Below are 9349 nucleotides of genomic sequence, written 5' to 3'. Positions count from 1 at the left end.
AAAAGCGCGGTGACACACAGCCCCCCAGATGACACCCATCTGTCCCGCAGGGACCCTCAGTGGTGACGTGAGGGATGAAGGGGGCCAGGCCACAGCTGCCGAGGCACCGGGGGCTGGCATTTGTGGGGAGCTGAGGTGGCCCGAGGGGAACGGCTGTGCGCCACCGTCACCAGGGCACGGTCACAGATGGTCCCAGTGCTGCGGATGGCCCGGGCTGCCTTCGGGCAACGTCACCCCAGCAGTCGTTTGACAATGACGGCTCTCCCTCTAATGACAATCGCTGGTTCTCATATGCTGCTAATTTTCCCCATACAAAGCTCTTCAGACTTCACCTCTCCCCAGAGAGCATCTTTTTCAGAAGAATCTAAGCTACTTCAATTTTATTTTATTTTATCTTCACTGACTTGCTAAGCAAGGCTGAGAGGAGAACTGACAGATATTCAGAACAAAAATCTACTTTCCTTAAGAAAAGCAGCAGTAGTAGCAGCAGCAAACCCCTTTGTCATTTACTTCTCCTACTGAAATGAACTCAGATGTGTCACTGTGGGGGTTACTAAGGGATAAAACCACTCAGAGTTTCACCATGACAAACAAGCTGAGGAAAAAAAACTGCCTGGATAATTACAAACAGTTTAAAAAGTGGGGATACCCAAGTTACACACCTCCTCTAAGACCTCTGCCAGCTGCAGTCAGTAAAGAATAAGAAGCAAGGAGCTGTTTTGTTTTCTTAAAAACATTCAAGCCACGGTTAACGGTCACGGGTTTACAGTGTGCCAACATAAGGACAGCGAGGACAAAGAACAGGACAGTCTGGGACAGATGCTGGCAGGCACAGAGGGCAGGGGAGCTTGGTGGCCTTCCAAAGGCCGTGCCTTCCTTCGGGCACACCTGCCACAGGCCCAGGGCGTTACTGGAGGGAACTCGCCCCCACTGATCGGCACATCCTGGTGGGAAGAGAAACCAGTAAATGGGTTTGGGGAAAAAGCAGGAGCTGCCCTCACTGCTTTCCCTGCAGAGCATCGACTCAAGGCACAACGGGCAAGGGGAAGAAAAGCACCAGGAGGCGAATGAGGAGCAGGCCTTTGTTAGCTCTGCCTTCTTCCCACTTCTCCTCCCAACTCTCCAAAAAGTTACTTGCGTTTTTTCACTGAAGCAGCTTTTCTTGTCAAAAAAGGAGCCGGCAGTGGTGTCCTTGGGAGGTATCACACGCACGCATGCAAAAGCACAGATGCACCAGGAGAGCCATCGTGAGGAGCACAGCAAATGAGCCCCCACAGCTCCCTTGGCCCAGGATGAGGAAGATGCAGGGCTGGGGCATTGCCCACCATCCTGCTGAAGCTGAGCCCCATATGAGCCCATACAGGTACCAGAAAGCATCTGAATTCTCATGCAGCACGTGGTAGAACCTGCCTTTTCCTTCACAGCCAAAATCAACCAAGGGCCTTTGGCTGGCTGGAGAGCACCTTCTTTCTCAGGGGTCTCTCCAACTTCAGTATCCTAGGATTGTTAGAGACTCCAGCAGACAGAGGCTCAGATCTACAACTGTACCAGCAACAGAAAGAAAGAAGGAAGCAAATCCCAGCCATCTTTCTTGATCTACTTCAGTATCTAAAAGGTCATCATGTACGTTTACAGATGGGAAATGCTCCTGAAAAAAGGGACAGAGGAAACCACAGCACATGGGGAACTCTGTGCTCTTGAGGCCAAGAGGTATGGACTTTTCTAGAGCTCGTAGCTGCTCCTCTTGAAGTCAAAATCCTGTCAGTACCAGGGCTGTATCGAGCGCCAGGAGGTGCACAATGAGGGGTCCCTGTGGCAAACCCCTCTGCTCAGAAAGGACGATTGCCTACATCCAATGTCCACCTGGCTCAGTTGTGGAATCACTGCACGGAGACCTCATCTGCCACCAGAGTCTGGTACCTGGGTTCCCTAAAAGATTTCAGACAGTCCCTGCCTTTCCTTGAGCTTACTCCTCCTCTCGAGTAAAACTGGGACTGGGTGGGTGGGCAGAGAGGGTTGGTACTGGGGTCCCACTGGAGATTTGTGGTCCAGAATGGACAGAAACATCTCCCACAGCAGGGCAGAGGTGATCCAAAAGGACAGTGAACCTGGGAGAGGAGCAGGATTTTGGGCAGAGGAGGTGGGAAGAAAGTCCATGCATTGTGCCAGACTAAAAATGAATTATTCTGACCCCTCTCCTGCAGTGGTTATCCAATGACCATTCAATATTTCCACCCTGGGCAAAGACATGTTTTCTGAGAAAGATTTACTATGTTAGCTTGGGCAGTGCTTCCTAAGCTTATCTTACAGTGAAAACACTCTGCAGCAACCAGGATCCAGTGAAACTGCATTATAATCTCAGTGTTTGCCTTTCAGCGATTATCTGACAAACCAAAACCGTAATAGTCTTACTTTAAAAAAATAAGATACAAAAAGCACCTCAAATTAGTTATGTTGTTACCAGTGAAGTAGATCCAGAACACTTGGAATTTGCCTCTCTCTGTACAAGATCAGCTGAGGCAGCTTCAGTACGCACTCAGATTTGCCTGACAGGCATTCCTAGGTCAAACATCATATTTTTAAAGCCCCCCAAATTTCCTTTCACAATTAAATTACCGTGACGTTACAAGATGGCCAAAAGTGGACTAGAAGTCATCAGACTAGAATTCTGATTACTTGTGACAGATCCAAAATTATTTTCTCGAGGTTTGCATTGGTCACTGTGGAAATCTGCAGTTCTGTCCAAAAAGAATACAATTAAAGATGCAATATCCACTTGCAAATGAAAATATATCATACTTTCAGATCTCAAAAACAACTCCCTGGAAAAAAAATCTCTCCCCCTGGATGGAAAGAAACAAGTTTAAAAAAAAATACTTCGACGTTTGCTACTTCAACTAGAAAAAAAGTCTGCTTGAAGTTAGTCGGATTGCTTTACATGGGCATATCTAAGAATCCCATCAAAAGGCATTATAGATGTGAAGCTTCTAAAAAAGAAAATACTGCTTTTCAGCTTAGTGCTCAGCTACCAGCACATCCATAAACCTTTCAGTAGCAGTGTCTGCTTCTTACCAATGAGGTAACAACACTTGGGTTCCCTGCTGTCTGCTTCGAGAAGCAGCTTTCAGCGTATTATGTTTTAGTACCAAATGCACAAGGAAAAGCAAACCAACCCAATTTATTATAAATACCTCAAGGATTGTGTCACACTCAAAAAGGATGTGTTTTTGGAAGCTCTGCCTATGCCAACACAAGATACTTATTGAAATAAAAAGTCCCTTCAATCAAAAAGCGATTCGTTCAAATGCATGCACAGATCTGGCCTGGATTACACCATTCCCCCACAACCCTCAATTTAGGGACAGCAAGAAGGAAACGTGTTGCTGTTTAGAAGACACCACAAGGGCTCTTCACATTCTGTCATCGAGGTTTATTGGCACAGAACAGGTTTTTCTCCAGATATACAAAACTGATGGTAGGCACCAGTAGTTCCCATCCTACTTGGTCCTCCCTTCACCAAGGAAACCAAAATGTAATTTTTTGAGGATCAAAGCAAAGGAATCTGGTTTCTTAGCAGCACCCATTCCTGGCTGGCTGGTTTCATTTCCTACAGAGATATTTTGGTACCTACAGAGGTCCTTTGCAGATTTCTCCCCCATGGAGTCTGCAGTACAGAGGTCCAGGTGAGCTCTCTCTGATGTCTCACCCAGGAGGCTGAAGAGCTACCCAAAAAGTAAGGAGGAAGAAAAATGCCATTTCATTTGGCACCAGGTACCATCCAAAACCGGAATTTATTTTAAACAGGCTATAAGAAGGCTTGCTTGGGAAAATATTGTGCAAGCAGCAGTATTTTGCGAGTATTTATATCTGCACACACGCAGCTTTCCACCTGTGATGGAGGGAAGATACACAGCTCAGAGCTCTGGAGTTTAACACATGCAGGTATGAAGCAAAGCCACTCCAAACCACGCAGCCCTCCTGAGCTGTCTCATCACGGAGCTGAGTACTTAATGAACAGCACGAACTTCCTTAGAGAGGTTTATTTTGAAGACCCGTTTAAGAAGGCTCCCCCTGCCACAGCTGCTCAGGTCTGAACACCTGAGCTCACACACCTGTGTGCCCAAGGGCAGAACAAAAACAAGGACCAGAAGATGCGGGTGATTAGCGAGAAGATTTTGGAAGATGCGCAGGCGGGAGGAGACCCTCAGAGAGGGAGAGGAAAGGCACAGTAATGGAAGTGTAAAGCAGAGAGACAATAACACAGAGCAGAGGCAATATGGGAAGGTGAGAATAACTGGCTTCCTTACACACACTGTAATTATTTACTTATATTTAGCCGCCTCCACGAGGAAGGATGGAGGAGATGGCAGAATGATGAGGCAGGAGAGTCACTCTTCCTTCAAATCCTCCAAGCCTGACCCACAACAAAGACTCAACATCATTCTGGGAAGCTGCTATCTACCCAACAGGTCAAATCGTAGCTGTCTCGGTAGCCACGTAACATGACTACAATCACGGCACGGGTACTCCTGGCCCTCCCACGTCCTTGAGAAGCTGCCAGTCAACAGCGGGGCTAAAAGCTTTATTGCAACAGAATTAAAACTCAAAAAAAACAGGTAGTGTTGCATTCTGCATAAATACAGTTTTATTACATCAATGACCAGTAAAATTGTTACAGTAACATTTCCATTGAGTGCTATGCCTACCTACTTAATGTTCTTCCTTCCTGCGTGTGCATTTGTTCCCAAAGTGCGTGTGTGTGTGTGTCCAATGTTACTACCACATGGAAAATACGTTAGCTGAATGAATCTTGATCTGATTCATCCCGGAAACCTTGCTGCTAACAACGACCAGACTCCAACATGTTTATCTTCACACCCACCATTCATTCTCAGCCTCGTGCCCTCTCACTTACTTGACCTAAACTCATAACTCAAAGGAGAGACACAGGTGAACACGGGAACGTAGGCTGAACTCAGACTAACTCCTGTTACCTAATTGCATAAGTAATTTTTTTTTGCCTTACTTAAGAAGTCACTTAGAGGTCACGATAAGTTACAAGGGAAGAACAGCCTAAGCAGCTTTCCCAACATGAACTTCTACTGCAGGCTTCAGCTGTGCAACAAAAGAGTAACTGGAGCTTGCTCAGCCCAGAGCATTTAAACAACACAACCGTAAAGCACAATTCGTTCAATACCAGGAGAACACTTCTCTTAAGTTGTGATACTGTTTATTCTTCAAGAAATCTATGCTCTCATTTAAAGAAAAGTCATAGCAGCAACCAAAAGAGCTAGATCCAGAGCCCCACAAACATGAACGGAGGATAAACTAATCCAGCGCTGTCTCGAGCAGCTGAAAAGGCTCCAGCTCCTCTGCTGCTTTTCCAGGCTCCGGCAGAGTGAAACCGATCTGATTTCTGACAGTTCCACCTCAAAGGTTTCTATTAAAAGCTGTGTAACTGAGAAGATTTCCTGGTGAGCTTTCACTCCGCTGTGGCCTAGAAATGCTAAGAGCTGTGCAGTGGAGACGATCCATCTCCAGAGAGCTGCAGGCTAGGAAAGGAGCGTGAACACTCCTTAAAAGCACTCGGAGTCTGTTCTTCGCCCTCTGAAGAGGAGGGAGGACATCTATTCCTTCCAGTGATGTTGGTGGGCTCCAAATTTGTCAGAGATTTCATGGCAGCTAAACCGAACAAAGAGAGAACCCGAGCAGAGCAGAGGGACAGCATGGGGACCAGATTCTCATCACCATAGTCCTCTCCCCATCAGCCCTGGCCAAGGAGAGGAAGAGCAGCATCTCTCTAAACTCTGCCTGTGCCAATATGAGACACTGCTATCAGCAGAGGGACTCCAGGTGCCAGCAGAAGACAGAAAAGGCAGGTAAGCACTGTGTGAAGCTTAGAAGAAGAGAGAGGGGACACAAAAGCACAAGAAGGTGCAGAAGTGCAAAACAGAGAGTAAACTCCAAATTACAAACACATTTTTCTCCTTTGCTAGAAAGATCCAAAAATCTTTCTAAGCACTGACTCTAGAGGATTATCTTGAGAAAGCAATGGCTCAATGCACCATCACACAACCACACAGTGAAGTCACCCAGTGCCACCACTTCTGCTGAGCCAAGCAGTCCCAAAATACTCAACAGCAGCCTCCAGGCAATAGCAGTGTGGACACCAAGTAGTTTTAGGTTATAATTGCTGATCTTACCAGGGCTACTAGAGACTGACAATCACATTTTACTTGAAAAGAGATGGAGCAGCGTCCACCTGGCCAATGCTGAACAGACAGGGAGACAGCAACAAGTGCTGCAGCAGCTCCAACCCCAATTCTGCCGATTTTACCTATTAACCATCAGCTATTTGACTGGATTTTCCATCACACAACTGGCCCAGTTAGCTGTCAGCTTACTCCACCTGTACATGAGCTACTTCTGGTCAAATTTCATCAAGTCAAGGCAGCAAGCAAGCCTCAGACGTCCACATATTCAAACCCCGCTCTGCAGCGGTGTAGGTGGAAGTGGAAATCCTGAACAAACACAATGATCTGTTTGCTGCCAGGGCAGCCAGTCCACCACCTCAGTGACTTGTGTGAGCCACCCTGTGGGAAGCAGGATATTCTGTGTGGCTGCTAAAGTCAGATCTCCCATGAGAAGAGCTGAAAAGAGCTGAGCAAACGAGTTTGACGAGGATAGCTTTTGGCATAGTGACACAGATTTACAAACTTTGATCTGAATGTCCTTTCACTAAGAAAGGCTGAGGCACTTTATGAGCACGGCTGCCATTGCAAGGTACAAGGAGCTGCTACTGTGCGGTTGCTGACGTTTCTTTATCAGATTCCAATATCGAACAAGAGACAACTCAGGTTGTACAAAACTCATGAGATCCACAAGTCTGTGCAGGGATACAGTATCGTAAAGCGTTCTGTACAGAACATTTTGAACTTTATAAAATCAAAGTTTCTACTTTTTATTACATACTGAAATGGAGCAGGAGGAAAATCCTCCTCACAGAAGTAACACATTCTAGCTCAGCACTAAGTGATAAGATAAAAGTTACAATGCCCCTACTGCAGTAGCCAATGTGAATGAGGATTCAGGAAAAGAATTGCAGACCTGGGGAAGGCCATGTCGACTGGCAGATGACTTCTCTGGATAGCAGTGACACAGAATAAGGTCTCGGGCTAAAATACAGTATTGCATTGGCAATACTAAGCACTGTAGAGAATTATTTTTTTCTGTGGGCAAAATACTGTTCAGACAATGCCAGGATGCTATTTTGCCTTGTCCTTTGCCTTCATTTCAACAGGGCATAGATACCTGAGAGAGGGTTGAAGGACACTAATAAGGGAGCTGGGAAACCTCCTTCAGAGTGCTCATTCTTACTGTTTTGGCAAAGAAAAGGAACATTAAAAGTTTACTAATCATGACATTTACACCTTGGAAATACTGCCGGAAATGCAAGAGGAAAGAGATTTCCAACTTTGGTAAAAAAGACCTACATCCAATGGTCAAAACTCACCATTAAGACAACCTGGCTTTGGAACAGGACAACGTTGCTCTTTGTGCAGAGCGTGCTGGAGAGGAAAACGGCTCCCTAGATCAGAGCCTGTTCTGAAGACAATCTTCAACCCAACTCCTTTGCAAGAAGAGTTCAGAAAAGCAGAGCAAACTCGTTTGACCAGGACAGCTTCTGGCAGAGTGACACCAGCTCTGAACTTCTATTTAAATGTCCCTGAGCAAAGCAAGACTGACGCACTTTTAGGAGCACAACAACTTTCAGAAAGTACAGGGGCTGAGAATTAGGCTGAACGCGATGGTGTCTTCATTGCTGGGGACTTCTCTCTTGTTTATCCCATCCCTTCTGGGGTTTTAGGAAGAGAAGGGCAGGAAGCTCAGCTCCCATAGCTTAGTGAAGACAGATCCAACATCTGCATCTCAGACCGCAGCCCCATGCATAACAACTTCCACCAGTTTGCTTTAAGCCCCACAGAGGCACAGGCAGCCCAAAGTACAGCGATTTCAGGGCAATTCAGTCCACTCCAATCTGGGCCATAATCAGCGTACACAACGTTTCATGCTTCTGACAGCAAGGGCCAACCCCAAATTCTTTGCCCCAGCGTGCAACTAGAGATGGAGGGGGTGACTGTGCTCTGGAGAGGAACAGAGCCACGACGAGGGACGGGACACAGGCCAGGGCTGAAAAGATACCAAACAAGTCTGCACCCCCAGCGTGACCCAGAGCGCTCTCACTGGATGACACGTCAGCTCTCATTCTTCATGGCTCGTTTTGAGCAGCAGCAGCAGCACAAATGAGCCAGCAACGGCGATGTTGCGCAATTCGACTTCTCCTCAGAAAGGACAAAAGCCATCTCGCAGCTGAGAGGCCGCAACCTGCAGAGCTCGTGTGTGTGCACTGAGATCTGGGCACTGTCAAAACATAGCTCTGGTTTTTTTGCTCAGTTTGAGTAAAATTTACTTCTGATTCTATCAGAGCAGCTATGGATATTTTTCACCCCTAGAAATCTGGTGGGTTTTTGTTTAGTTTGGATTTTGTTTAGGTCTTTTCTATATACGGATCTTTGTATACACACACACATATGCATACATATGTGCATACATACATACACATACATGAAGTGCACACGAGAACATGATAGGCTGTTTCTTGATTTTGTTTTATTAAATATGATACCCTTGATGGCAACTTTGTCCAGCCTGAAACCTTCAGACTTCCCTATGTTAGGTGAAAAAAAAGGAGAAAGCCCACTACAAGTGTTCATTTAAGAGCTGCACTGGCCACACACTATTTTTCCTTCTCTCTCCTGCGCGTAAGGCCTTGCAGTGAGTCTGTGTGATAAACCCTGCAAGCGATGCTCTCGGGGAAAGTAAGGAAAGCACTGGTTTTGGGGGGTTGGCAAGAAATGCCCCCATGGGATCTCAACTCCCAGCCATGAGGCTTGTTAAGAATGAACATGGAAAGGCCTTGGAAACAAAAGGGTTGCCTTAAGCAACTGCAACCAGAAAGTACATTGGATTTCAGCTCTGTGGACAACAAGCTAATCTAACGTTTGCCCTACAGATATTCTCCAAAGAAAGAATTAAATGGCAAAACCCACTTACTCAGATGGCCCAGATTTTTAGAGATGACCGGATCACCTCCAACACAGGTCATTCCAGAGCACCTCGAGGAACTACGATGGACCAAGAAAGGCAGCTTTCTCCAAGCCTTTACACTAAAGCACAGTCATGCAGGGCAAGTAAAATACTGGCTCAAGTCCGTATTTACTTCAGATAGTCAAATTAGAACCTATTTTTCTGAATTTTACGTTGGCATTGCTATCAGAAGCAACAGCAA

Source organism: Mesitornis unicolor, unplaced genomic scaffold (assembly GCF_000695765.1).
Source record: "Mesitornis unicolor isolate BGI_N332 unplaced genomic scaffold, ASM69576v1 scaffold14111, whole genome shotgun sequence".
Classification (NCBI taxonomy): Eukaryota; Metazoa; Chordata; class Aves; order Mesitornithiformes; family Mesitornithidae; genus Mesitornis; species Mesitornis unicolor.
Note: the sequence above shows the minus strand (reverse complement) of the source record.